This window comes from Tupaia chinensis, unplaced genomic scaffold, assembly GCF_000334495.1.
Source record: "Tupaia chinensis unplaced genomic scaffold, TupChi_1.0 Scaffold000067_1, whole genome shotgun sequence".
NCBI classification, from domain to species: Eukaryota; Metazoa; Chordata; class Mammalia; order Scandentia; family Tupaiidae; genus Tupaia; species Tupaia belangeri.
This window is the reverse complement of record NW_006159526.1, coordinates 830,295-843,729: the sequence shown is the minus strand read 5'-3', so window position 1 is coordinate 843,729 and position 13,435 is coordinate 830,295. Positions and strand designations below refer to the sequence as shown.

The 13,435-nt window shown below is 52.1% G+C and overlaps 1 protein-coding gene across 5 annotated transcripts in view; it reads left to right on the top strand.

Annotated features, from left to right (window-relative positions):
• The window catches only part of POU2F2 (POU class 2 homeobox 2), a 57,413-nt gene that overhangs the window by 24,364 nt on the left and 19,614 nt on the right, over positions 1-13,435 (top strand). The gene's annotated exons all lie outside the window — the stretch shown is intronic.

The window sequence follows — 13,435 nt, the reverse complement described above, 5'->3', positions numbered from 1 at the left end:
CCGCCGCCGCCGCCTCCTCCTCCACCTCCTCCTCCTCCTCCTCTGCCTCTTCCTCCACCTCGCAGCCCCCAGCCTCCTCTGGGGGAGCTGACCTGCCACCACCACAGCCTGCCAGCCAGCCCCCCGGAACCCCACAGCTCACCTTGTCCCAACCCATCCAGCTCACAGCACAGGTAAGGGCAGCCACAGGGCACCATGCCCCCTCCAGGAAGGTCAAGCAGAAGCAACGAGTGGGGGGGCTGCCTGGTCCACGCAGGCTGTTCGGACCTCCAGCCGCGTGCCAGGCAGCTCAGAGCCACCCTAGGAAGCCTTGGGAGAAGTTGCTGGCCCCTCTATGCATCTCGCCCAGGGTCACAGCCTCGTAGGAGGTTGCCGTCATCCTCCTCAACTCATGGGGACGAAAGTGGGACTCGCCCACGTGAGCAGCGCCTGTGTGGACAGAGAGGCTGAGAATCACACCTAGGACCCCACAGTTTGTCCCTAGCTCACCCGATGCTCTTGTAGAAATGGGGTCCGTGGCCCCTGAGGCAGGAGCTGCTGCGCCCTTTCCCACTCCAGTTTGCGGGTCAGCGTGGTCGCAAGTGAGTGGCTGCATTCGTTCCCAGGGCTGCTGTAAGAGTACCAGGAACTGGGGGCTTGAAACAGCAGCAACGTGTTGTCTCAGACCCCCAGATCCGGTGCCCGCAGAGCGGGGTGCTCTCCGAGGCCGTGAGGGAAAAATCCCTCCTTGGCTGCTTCCAGCTCTGGTGGTGGTGGCCCTCCTGGTGCTCCACGGCTTGTAGACAGACCACGAAACCTCTGTCCCATCTTCACGGGGCCATCTTCTCTCTGTGTCTACTCCCAGATCCAGAGTTCCCTTTCTTGCAGGATACAATCTTTAAAAAAAAAAAGTTTATTTATTTTATGAGAGAGAGAGAGGGGAAATCCCTGCTACAGCAGATCCAGATATACCACTAGCCGGGATCAGAAACACACTTGTGGTGGGACCAGCAGTTAGTGTAATGGCTATGTCGCTGGACTCCCATGTGGTTGACCAAAGTTCAAGTCCTGGACTGACCTGGTGGCTTAAACTCACGCCGGCGTGTGTGTGTGCGTGCCCAAGGTCCCAAGAGGAGAATGGAGGAGAAGGGATTGCGGTGTGGCCATCCCCCCTGGGGCGTGATTTCTTGCTTTCTGTCTCTCTGTCTCTCTCTGTCTGTCTGGCAAGCGCATGCGCCCTATAGCAAAAACCTCTCCCAAAAAAGAAACACACCTGTGGTCATGCCTGGCGTGTTCGGTTCCACCCAGAAACCAATCCCAGGGCCCCCCATATGGCTCTAGCATTGTATAGGGGTGCCCCGACTGCCCGTGCCACCAGAGCTGGGCCCAGTCATTTGAACTATGACCTTATTTTTAGTTGATTACATCTGCCCAGATCTCATTTCCAAATTAGGCCACAAGTACGGGCACCAGGGATTAGGGCGTCACGTATCTTTTGGGGGAGACAGTTCTACCCATAAAGTTGCTGACGTCTCTCCTAAAGGGAGCTCGTCAGTAGGAGGTTAGTCAGGAGAGAGCAGGATTCCCCTGCAGATGGCACGCTTTCTCCAGCCGCCCCGTCACACCTGCCCGCGTCACCCGTTAGGTTCCTACAAGGACTTCAGTCTGTGGCCCATGTCGTAGGGTGGCGCAGGGCCCGGAAGTCCTGCAGCAGAGACCTCTCTAACTTCCTTTAGCCCAGAGCTGCCCACAGTGGCTGCTCTTCTCATCCGTTTCTCTCACCATCCTCCGCCTTCCACAGAACTCCTCAGTGCAGATGTCAGAGACGCCAGGGAGCTGTCCAGCCCCTGCAAGACTGCCCCCTTGACCCAGGGTACGCTTCTAGACGGGCCCACCCTGTTTCTTATGATGTTCCCATTTGGGCCTGGGCTTCACACTGAGCCTCCTACCACTGGGTCAGGTTCTGCAGACACTCAGAGAAGTCTGATCCATGGTTCCATGATGGCTCTTCCAAACAGCCCGGTGCCTGCTCACCGCAGTCACGGCTCTGCAGCCTGCCGGCGGTTGCCTCAGTACCAGGTGCTGTGCACCCAGGAGTCTTCCTCAGTCGAGGCCTCCGGTGGCAGTGACTCTCCTTGAGTCATATCGTGAGCAGGAACCCACGCCTATGGGCCCAGGGCTCTAGCCACACGGTCCGTGGCTGCCACCTTCTGCTGTCCTTCATGGGGACATGGTGTCCAGCCTTGTGTCAAACACGGCCCCTTACTGAGCAGTGCTAGGGCTCAAGCCCCTCACTGGGGCCACAGATCGGCACCCCTACTCTTGTTCTTTCTACCAGGATGTCTGCTCCCTTCCTTTGCCCGGACAGCTCCTCTTCATCTGCTAAGCCCCAGCTCTAGAGTCCCCACCTCCAGGAAGTCTTCAATGACTTCTCTCCCTCTCAATAAGCCTGAGGATATATCTGTTGAAGGAACAAAGACTGGAGGAGGGAGGAGGGACAAGGCAGCTGAGTGCAGACCCAGCCAGGCCATCAGGTCTGTGAGCAGCAGGCACTCCTGTCTGTGCCCCGAGGTCAGCCTCCCTAGGCTCCCTGTAGACCAGTGGTGGCAGACCAGTCCTCTGGCTTCTGCCACCCATTACAGGCCCTGACTGTCAAGATCCCCATGAACTTGGGACCAGCAGTTGGCGTAATGGCTACATCACTGGACTCCCATGTAGTCGACCGCGGTTCGAGTCCTAGACCTGGTGGCTTAAACTCACGCCAGGCGCATGTGCGTGCGTGCCCAAGCCCCCGAGAGGAGAATGGAGGAGAAGGGATTGTGGTGTGGCCATCCCCCCGGGGGGTGATTTCTCACTTTCTGTCTCTCTGTCTCTGCCTTTCTGGGGAGCGCACATGCCCCATAGCAAAAACTTCTCAAACAAACAAAACCTCCATGAACCTCTCCCTGCCAGGCCCTTTCTTCTCCCTCCTCTCTCCCCAGTTCCCCCAGCTCTGATCTTTCTCCGCCTGTCCTCAGCAAGTGCTGGGCAGGCCAGCGTGTCAGTGGCACCAAGCTGCACCTGCCCAACCTGCCGGCAGCTGCAGCCCTCCCTGGCCTGGAGCCTGAGGGCTCTCTCGCCTGCGTCTCACGCCCCACACCACCCCCATTGCATTCCCTGTGCCTGCTTACCTCTGCTGGGGCAGTCATTCCACAAATATTTCCCATCCTCCCGCGAGTGCCAGGTCCCAGCAGGGAGCAGAAGGCTTAGGAGTGAGTCTCAGCCATGCTTACCCTGCCAGGGCTCCCCTGTCTTACGGTAAAACCGCCACACGAATGAACCACTAAGAAACGTTTCACTTGAAAAATACCAAGAAGGCCAGGAAAGAGAGTCGAAAGCACCATAAGCCCTGCCACTCTAAAATTACATAAAGTAGGGGGACCAGCAGTTAGCGTAATGGCTGTCACGCTGGACTCCCATGTAGTCGACCGCAGTTCGAGTCCCAGACTTGGTGGCTTAAACTCACACTGGGCGCGTGTGCATGCGTGCCCAAGATCCCGAGAGGAGAATGGAGGAGAAGGGATTGCGGTGTGGCCATCCCCCCTGGGCGGTGATTTCTCACTTTCTGTCTCTCTGTCTCTGTCTTTCTGGCAAGCACATGTGCCCTACAGCAAAAACCTCTCCAAAAAAAAAAAAAAAAAAAAGACATAAAGTGGGAAGGGAAAGTCCCGTTTTCATCCCTCTGTTCCTGAAGTAATGCCAGTGAAACAGCGTGGCAAGATCCTTCCTGGCTCGTGCAGAGGAAGGGACGATTATAATGCAGTTGTCTAATTTGTCTGTCCGGCGTTCAGAGCAATGCCTTCTACCAAGGGGGCTGTGTGGATGTTTACCGAGTCAATGAGGGATGTTGTGCTGTGGTTTTTCAATCAAGAGCAGGGAAGACATCTCTCCAGGGGAGTATTTCAGAATATCTGGGGTAGGGGTAGGCATTGATCGAGAACTTATGTTAACTGCTACAGTGTTATTTTGTGTTTGGAGAGTGGGGAGGAAATCCCTATTTTCTAAACAGGACATAAAAGATAACGCTTGGCAACATTTTTCCAGCTGGTAGGGACCAGTAAGTAAAGGTTCCTGAGAAAAGCCTGCTGGATACGGTGGGAATGTGGGAAAGCAATGTGGCGTGGGTCTGAGGGCATCAGGAAGACTCTGGGGAGGAGATGGTGTCCAGACTGCGGGGAACAAGTAGGACTTCACTAGGTGGAGGAGTTGAAGAGCTTCCAGGCAGTGGGACGGGCAAGTGTGACATGAGGAAGCGAGCGGACTCAGGTGCACAGAGTGAGCTGGTCATGCCAAAGGCCAGCTCTAGGTGGCCAAAAAGAAACGGAGTATTTGGCTCAGATCCCTGGGAGGCCTCATACCTCCTGGGGTATCAGGCCCAGTTCCTGGGATCTGTCATTCTGGAGCTGGCGGAAGTATTTCCAGACAAGACACGCAGCCACCTTGCCCGAGGGATACGACACGTCCACTGGCCAAGTTCCAGCCAGTGCCCTGAGAGTGGGGGAGGGCCAACCCCCAAAGGAAGAGAAGGGTCTTGTTGCTTGAAGAAGAGGCAGTGGCTGCCTCCACCTTAAGAAATGTAGTCACGGGCCAAGAGGTGGTGTGGTGGTTGGGGTGGTGGACTCCCTCATGGCCAGCCACGGTTTGAGTCCCGGACATGGTGGCTTGCTTTCTCTATCTTTCTCTGTCTCTTTCTTTGAAGAGTAATGATAATTAATACATAAGCTTAAATAAATAACAATAAAAAAAAACGTATGGTCAGTGCAGTCATAGGGCCTTGGAACCCAGGAACTGAGCCCAGGCCTGCCAGGCACTCCCACCAATTCCAGGGCTAGAACTTGGGGACTTGGAACTTTAGCCAAAGGTAGTGTGTGATGTAGCACATGATGCAGATGTAGGTGGGTTTTCTCCCTATTGGACGAGCCTGTTTCGTGGTGTTCTGCCCCAGTCACCAGGACTTCCTGGGCGCCATGTGGCAGGGTCAACCTCTGGGGAATGGGTGCAGAGAAGAGCCCACATTGGAGACAGCCCACCTCCCAGCGACCCTCCTGCACCTGCTCTAAAAGCTTCTCCTGAGACCAGCAGTTAGTGTAATGGCTATGTCGCTGGACTCCTATGTAGCTGATGGTGGTTTGAGTCCCAGACCTGGTGGCTTAAACTCACGCCAGGCACATGTACGTGTGTGACCAAGATCCCGAGAGGAGAAGGGAGGAGAAGGGATTGTGGCATAGCCATCCCCCCGGGGGGTGATTTCTCACTTTCTGTCTCTCTGTCTCTCTCTGTCTTTCTGGTGAGTGCACGCGCCCTATAGCAAAAACCTCTATTTAAAAAAAAAAAAAAAGCAAAGCTTCTACTAGCAGGGCGACTGGAATAATTGTAATTGTTTATTCTTTCAACTGGCCTTTATGAGCACCCGTTGTATGCCAGGGAGCCATTCATGTCCTGAGGGGACAGCCGTGAGTGAGACAGCTGTGGCTGTGCTGGAAAACCTTGTGTCCCCGCAGGAGACAGACAGTAAACATACACCGGAGCCAGCAAAGTAAGAGTTTCAATGAAGAAACGAAACAGGCAGTCTGCATGGGTGGGGCCTCGTAATGGGGTGGTTAGGAAAGGTTTCACTGAGATGACTTTTGAGAGCCAAGGCCTGAATGAGCCAGTCATGAAAGAAGGGGAAGAGCCTTCCAGGAAGAGGATACAGCAAATGCAAAGGCCCTGAGGTGGAAACCAGCTTGACTTGTTCGGGCCACAGAGGAAGCTGTGTGGCCAGAGCCAAAGTCAGCGAGGGGAGACACATAAGAGGTGAGGGGTGAAAACCAGTGTTTGCAGGGTCTTGTAGGCCAGTGCAAGGAGTTTGAGAGATATTCAAAGTCTAAACCCGGATGTTGGATTTTTAAAGAATTATTTAGTCAGGAACCAACAGATGGCGTAATGGTTATGTTTGGTTTCCCAAGTTGACTGTGGTTCGAGTCCTGGACCGGGCACTTAAGACTCATGCCAGGTGTGTGTGTGCATGCCCAACATCCTAAGAGGAGACTGGAGGAGAAGAGATTGCAGTGTGGCCATCCCCCACCCCGGGGGGTTGATTTCTCTCTTTCTCTCTGTCTCTCTAGCATGCGCCCTACAATAAAAATTTCGCTAAAAAACAAAAAATTGGGGCCAGTGTGTATGGTGGTTAAGGGTGCTGGTCTCCCACATGACTGACTGTGGTTCGAGTCCTGGAGCTGGCAACTTGCTTTCTCACTTTCCCTCTCTTTCTCTCTCACTCTGTCCCCTCTGGTCAAATTAAAATAAATAGATAAATAAAATCATTCTTTAAAAAATTAATTTAATTTAATTAATTTATTTTTATTTGATCAAAGAGAGAGGGAAAGTGAGAAAGCAAACCGGTTGCCAGGTCTGAGACTTGAACCTCGGTCAGCCATGTGGGAATCCAATACCTCGATCACCACGTCATTTGCCAGCCTCTGTTGGAGGATTTTAAACAGGAGAGTGGTGTGACCTACTGACCTTTTCCAGAGCTCTTCCCACTGCCACGGAGAGAAGGACTGTAGGGGATGGGAGTGGGAACAAGGAGCCCAGTAAGAAGATAAGGGGTCTTGAACCAGGGCAGTGATGATGGGGTGACTGGGTGCTGTTCTGTATGGGTTGGAAGGTTGAGGATGACTCCCAGGATTTCAGACTCAGCAACCGGGTGGGTTTCCTGAGTTGGGGAAAAAGGGAGGAACAGGGTGTTTTGGAAGGCCAGGGTAGGAAACCGGAAGTTTTGTTTTGTTCGTGTTAGGATTTGAAGAGACTTTTCATCATCTAAGTGGAGCCACCAAGCAGGCAGATGGATATTCAAGATGGCGCTCAGCAGAGCCCGGGTAGGAGCTGGAAGGGGTGCGTCGTCAGGGTTGGAGGGATTGGGCAGCCAGGCGTGAGCACCCTCATGAGCTCGCAGTCAGTGGGCTGACACGAGGGCACTGGGAACAGAGGCTGGTCTTTGGAGATTACGTTGTGGTTTCAGAAATGGCTTCTGGGGAATGATAGTGATATTGCTCAGACCTGAGAAGAACCCAGTGAAGCACTGGGCATCGCCCCACTTTGTAGATAGGAAAACTGAGACCCTGAGAGAGAAGTGACTCAGAAACCATGACTACTACGTATGGAGAACCGATGAAGCGAACAGGGATCAAACGGAACATTTTACACGCATCGCCTCACTCAATTCCCTTAGCAGCCCTGTGAGGTGACAATTTTTGTGGCATTACCAGAGGAAGTTGAGGTTTAAAGAGGGCAGGGACCTGCCCAGGTCCCACCGTGAGTGACGAACAGAGTCCATCAGCTTTGGCTGTCTCCCAAGCCCAACACCCTTTGTATATCATCCTGTGGGGTTAAAGAGACCAACGCCGGGAAGAGGAATTGGCTTCCCCAAGGTCCCACGGCAAAAAAGCAGGCGAGAGGGCCAAGACCCAAATCCCCGAGTTTTCAAGCTGGAAGGGACCCTCGTACTCCATTGGTCTAACCCCCTATTAGTATAGGAACTCCCTTGGGGGACCAGCAGTTAGCGTAATGGCCATGTCACTGGATTCCCATGTTCGAGTCCCGGACCCGGTGGCTTAAACTCATGCCAGGCGCACGTGCGTGCGTGCCCAAGATCCCGAGAGGAGAATGGAGGAGAAGGGATTGCGGCATGGCCATCACCCCTGGGGAGGTTATCTCTCACCTTCTGTCTCTCTGTTGAGTGCACGCGCCCTATAGCAAAAAAAAAAAAAATAAATAAAAAAGGAACTCCCTTGGCACTGTTCTCGCCAGGGGGGGATTTTTCACCCAGGTGGCTCCTATGACAAGTGCTAGCTGCCTTCTCGGACAGCACACCACACTGCTGGACAGAGACTGACACCTGCCAGGAAGCCCGTCATCTCTTTTTTAAAAGTTTTATTTAAATTTTGCTTGACAAGTAATAATTGTATGTATGTATACAGTACAGTGTGGTGCTCCGTTACATGTGCATGCTGTAGAATGATCAAACCAGGCTGATCAGCATACCTGCCGCCTCAAATAGTTATCATTTTCTTAGGGTGAGAACAATTACAATCCTCTCTGTCAGCTCTCTTGAAATATATGAGACCGTATTATTCACTGTAGTCAGGCCAGAACTACAGAACATCTGAACTGATTCCCCCGTCTAACGGAAACTTTGGACCCACTGACTGTCTCTCCCTTTCTCCCCCATCCACACCCCCACCCACAGCTCTTTCTGAATTCAGTGTCACACTCTAATTTATGTGGCTCCCAGACCTCACCCCTTCCTGTTCTCCCCTCTCTGGACTAAATTGGAAGCTGTCTGTGTCTCAGGGTGGGGGATCCAGAACTGGTCCCAATCTACCACCATCAGGCCTGGTAGCTGAGAGCCGGCCCGACGGCACCCTGGTCCCTGCGCTGCCGGAGCGTGTGTGGAGGCCTGCGGTGGGCTGAGGCCGCAGGGGAGTGGGCCATCTGCCCTGTGTGCACTGGAGGGAGACGCAGCACCTGGGCCGCGTCGCAGCCGACCGGCTCTGGGGCCCAGGCCTCCTCCAGTTCACTCTCATGGCTCTCTCCCCGCACCCCCGGGGTGGAGCCAAGCCCAGATGGGAAAGTGACAATTACACTCCAGTTCACCCATGAGTCATAGAAGCCAGGCATCAGCCTTTCTGTCCCGGTCTCTGGCCAAAATCCCAGCTATGCTAAATACCAGCCAGCGGTCCTGAGGTTTGACCTGCTTCATTCATTGAGAATGTATCGATCGCCTATCAGGTGCTGGCACTGGAGGCGGAGGGTGATCAGAATAGTGCTGAGAGAATCGGTCCCTGCTCGTCCCGGCTGTACTGGGGTGTGCTAAGCCTCTGTGCTAGTTTTCCCAGCAGGTTAGGGACAGATCAATTGATCCTGACGTGTGCTGGCCAGGGGCTCTTCTCCTGCATATCAGCTTGTGTCACTCTACCATCTGATCCGGACATGGCACGCCCCCAAGTGGCTTCAGAGGGCCAAGCCGCCTCTAGATCGTGAGGAAATGGCGCCTCCTACCGGCAAGTCCCAGTCCTGAGCCAGCCAGGAAAAAAAAAAAGACATCTCCATGCTTGCTGTCTTCTAATGCCGCATTTCTTTCTGTTAATACTCTGCATACAGGCAGCGGGCTGCTAGTAGTAGACCAACTTGGGCTTCGTCACCCATATAATGCACAGAAGTTCACCCAGAACCTTCTGTCTTTCGCTCATTTGGTCACTCCTTCAGTCCATTAATAGTGAACATTAGCACGCCCAGGCACTTTCTAGGCTTGAGGTACAGTGGGGAAGATGGTAGGCAGGCTCGTGGCCTGGTGGAGCTTTGCCCGCGGTAGCTGGGGAGAGAGGCAGGAAGCAGACAATCGCTGTGAAGCAGAGACACCGTAAGGTCAGGGACAGTGACTGAGGAGGACAGCTCCTTATTAGGGACAGTGGCCAGGGAGGGCCTCTTGAAGAAAGGCATTTGTGGAGATTTGAATGATGGGAAGGAACCAGACGGGCAGATCTAGACTGGGGAACGGCACCTGCAAAGGCTCTGAGGTGGACGCTTCTTGCTGGACTCAGTCATGGGAAGGAGCCCAGTGTGAGTGGGTCCGAGTTAGCGAGTGAGAGAATCAGTGGAGGTGAGGAAGGCGAGACAGCAGGGGCCAGGTCATGCAGGCTGTGGTCAGGAGTTGGATTCTGTTATGAATGCAAAAAAAATTGGTACAGACTTTCTGGTTTGATTTATATATATATATATATATAAATTTTTAATTTTTAAATTTTTTTGAGAGGCTTTTGCTATAGGGCACATGCACTTGCCAGAAAGACACAGAGAGACAGAAAGCAAGAAATCACCCCCCAAGGGTCTGGGACTCTAACCGCGGTCGACTACATGGGAGTCCAGTGACATAGCCATTATGCCAACTGCTGATCCCTTGATTTACATTTGAAAACAGGGACTGGACTGGCCAGCCAGTGGCATGGTGGTTAAGGTGCTGGGGTCCCACAGGACACAGAGCAAGACTGGAGTTGTGGACGTGGCGACTTGAGAAACACACTGGGCGTGTGTGCGCGCATGCCCAAAACTCCAACAGGATGGAGAAATGGAGGAGGAGGGATTGTAGCTGATTATGCCTTACAGGGAGGTGGTGCTCTCTCCCTCTCCCCTCTCCGTCTTCTGTCTCTCTGTATGTGCATCCTCCCTTTGACAAATTGGAGGTGGGGGAGAGGGACTGGAGTCCACAGACCAGTCCTGGAAGGATCTGTAGATAGAATCCCAAAAGTGCATCTCCATGTTTCCTGTCCTCTAACCAGCAATGCGGCATTTCCTTCCATTAATGCCATGAATACAGGCAGCGGGCTGAACTAGTAGTAGACAGACTAGGCTTTGTCACTAATATAGTACACAGACGTTTTCGTATTTTCTGGTATTTGTTGCAGATCTCACCTATGATTTTCACTCGTCAGGGCTTTAAAATAACAGTAGTCCCTACCCTCACCAAACCTATTGCTTGATCTTGTTATAGAATTTCTAATTCTGAGAAGGAGGCAATTGGTTTTGTCAAATGCCCAAAAATTCAGGTCACAAAAATGTTCAGAATTCTGTTATATTAGATACCTCCTCTGGGGACCAGCAGATGGCGTCATGGCTATGTCGCTGGACTCCCATGTAGTTGACCGTGGTTCTAGTCCCGGACCTGGTGGCTTAAACTCACTGGGCATGTGTGTGCGTGCGTGCCCAAGATCCTGAGAGGAGAATGGAGGAGAAGGGATTATGGTGTGGCCATCCTCCCCGGGAGGTGATTTCTCGCTTTCTGTCTCTCTGTCTCTCTCTGTGTTTCTGGCGAGCGCACGCGCCCTATAGCAAAAACCTCTCAAAATAAACAAATAAATAAAGATTACCTCCTCCAGCTTCTTAGAGAATGGATAGCCTAGGACAGAGGTGTGGTGGCTTGGGCTGGGACGGTGACAGTGCAGAGGAAGCTGATAACACTTGAGGTGAGATTGGATGACAGGGCGAGGGGGGAAAGCAAGGATCAAGGCTCACCCTGAGTTTCTGTCTGAGCCCCCGGATGGGGGTGCGCCTGGATGGCCGGATGGGGGTGTGCCTGACTGTTTTCCGCCTGGGCTTCTCCCTGTGAGACTGTGCTGCAGCCGGGATGTGCTTCCTCATCCTTTCCTCTCCCGCTGACTCAGAAGGAAACCCACAGACACGTCTCTCTTCAACTTCTGGGGGGGAGGGGATTTTTCACTGAGAGTCATGTTAGAGACAGACAGAAGTTACTCTTTTTTTTTAAGAGAGAGATTTTTGCTATAGGTATGGGTGCTTGCCAGAGAGAGGGAGACAGAGACAGAAATCACCCCCCAGGCAGGATGGCCATGCTGTAATCCCTTCTCCTCTACTCTCCTCTTGGGATATTGGGCACACACGCTTCTTTTTTTTAAATTATTTTATTTTGTTATATTTATTTATTATTATTTTTCAATTTGACCAGAGAGAGGGAGAGTAAGAAGGCAAGCCACCAGGTCCAGGACTTGAATCACCAACGTGGGAGTCTGGCTCCCCAACCACCACGCCACCTGCCAGGCCCACCACCCCACCCCACACTCCACATGAGTTTTTTGTTTTGTTTTGTTCTGTCTCGTTTTTAAGAGGTTTCGCTATAGGGCGCGTACACTTGCCAGAAAGACAGGGAGAAACAGAAAAGACAGAAAGTGAGAAATCACCCCCCAGAGGGGATGGTCATGCGGCAATCCCTTCTCCTCGATACTCCTCTTGGGATCTTGGGCACGCACGCACATGCGCCCAGCATGAGTTTAAGCCACCGGGTCCAGGACTCGAACCACAGTCGACTACATGGGAGCCCAGGGCATGAGCCATTACACCAACTGCTGGTCACCCCCCCACACACGTGAGTTTTAAGCTGCCAGGTCTGGGACTCAAACTGGTTGACTATGTGGGAGTCCAACGATGTAACTGTCCCGCCATCTGCTGGTCCTGAGAAGTTATACACATTTTAATCAGCAAGCTAAAAGTTATAGGAAATCAGAAAAATACCAACAATAAGACTGTTTTTTAAAATCATTTATTTAAGTTTATTTATTTATTTCTTTTTTTTGGAGAGGTGTTTTTTTTTTTTTTTTCCACTATAGGGCACGTGCGCTCACCAGACAAGAGATAGAGACAGAAAGCGAGAAATCACCCCCCAGGGGGGATGGTCAGGCCGCAATCCCTTCTCCTCCATTCTCCTCTCGGAATCTTGGGCACGCACACACACGCGCCCGGTGTGAGTTTTAAGCTACTGGGTCCGGGACGCGAACCTCAGTCGACTACGTGGGAGTCCAGCGACATAGCCATTACGCTAACTGCTGGTTCCCAAGTTTATTTATTTCTTAATTTGACTAGAGAGAGACAGACAGAAAGAGAGGGAAAGTGAGAAATCAAGCTGCCAGGTCTGGGACTCAAACCATAGTCGATCATGGGGAAACCTAGCACCTTAACCACCATGCCACCTGCTGGCCTTGATAATAAGACTTTATTTCTGGTCTTATTCATTCAATTCAATTTAGGCGGCATTTAATTGGGGCTTAGCAGACCCTATTACAGGTTGGAAATACAAGAATAGAAATGGCCTCTTCCTGCTAGAGCTGCTGTCCATCAGCACCTGCATTGCCTTGTGAGGTGCACAGCATGGGGCAGGCCAGGGCCCATACTTGGGGCCCCAGGTTTGCACAACTTAAAGGGCGTGTGAAAGAATAAGACATTATGAAACTAAAATCAAGGACAGGGCCTTGGAAGGGCCCGCTGTCAATGGGGGGGGTCCCTGAAGCTTGAGCTTTGCCTGCTTCACAGTCAATCCACTTCCAGAGGGAGATGGCCATGGTGGTTTCCTGGGCTGAGGGTAGCCAGGAATGGGAAGGCGGTGTAGACATAGTTTAAGGGAAAAGAGTATCAGGACTTTAAAACCCTTAGGTTGGATTCTTTTTTTTTTCCCTAACCAACTGAGTTTTATTTGTTGCATAAACCACCTAACATCTTTCAGATAAAAAAATACTAAATTTGAATAAAGGTATTACAAAATGAATTAGAGCCCAATAAAAATTACCTTTGGAGAGGGAATACAATTCTACTCAATTAAGGCAAACTTTTTTTATTTTTATGATTTTTTTTGAGAGATTTTTGCTATAGGGCGAGTGCGCTCGCCAGAAAGGCAGAGAGAGACAGAGACAGAAAGCCAGAAATCACCCCGCAGGGGAGATGGCCACGCCGCAATCCCTTCTCCTCCATTCTCCTCTTGGGATCTTGGGCACGCAAGCACACGTGCCTGGCATAAATTTAAGTCACTGGGTCCAGGACTCGAACTATGGTCAACTACATGGGAGTTCAACGACATAGCCATTACGCTAACTGC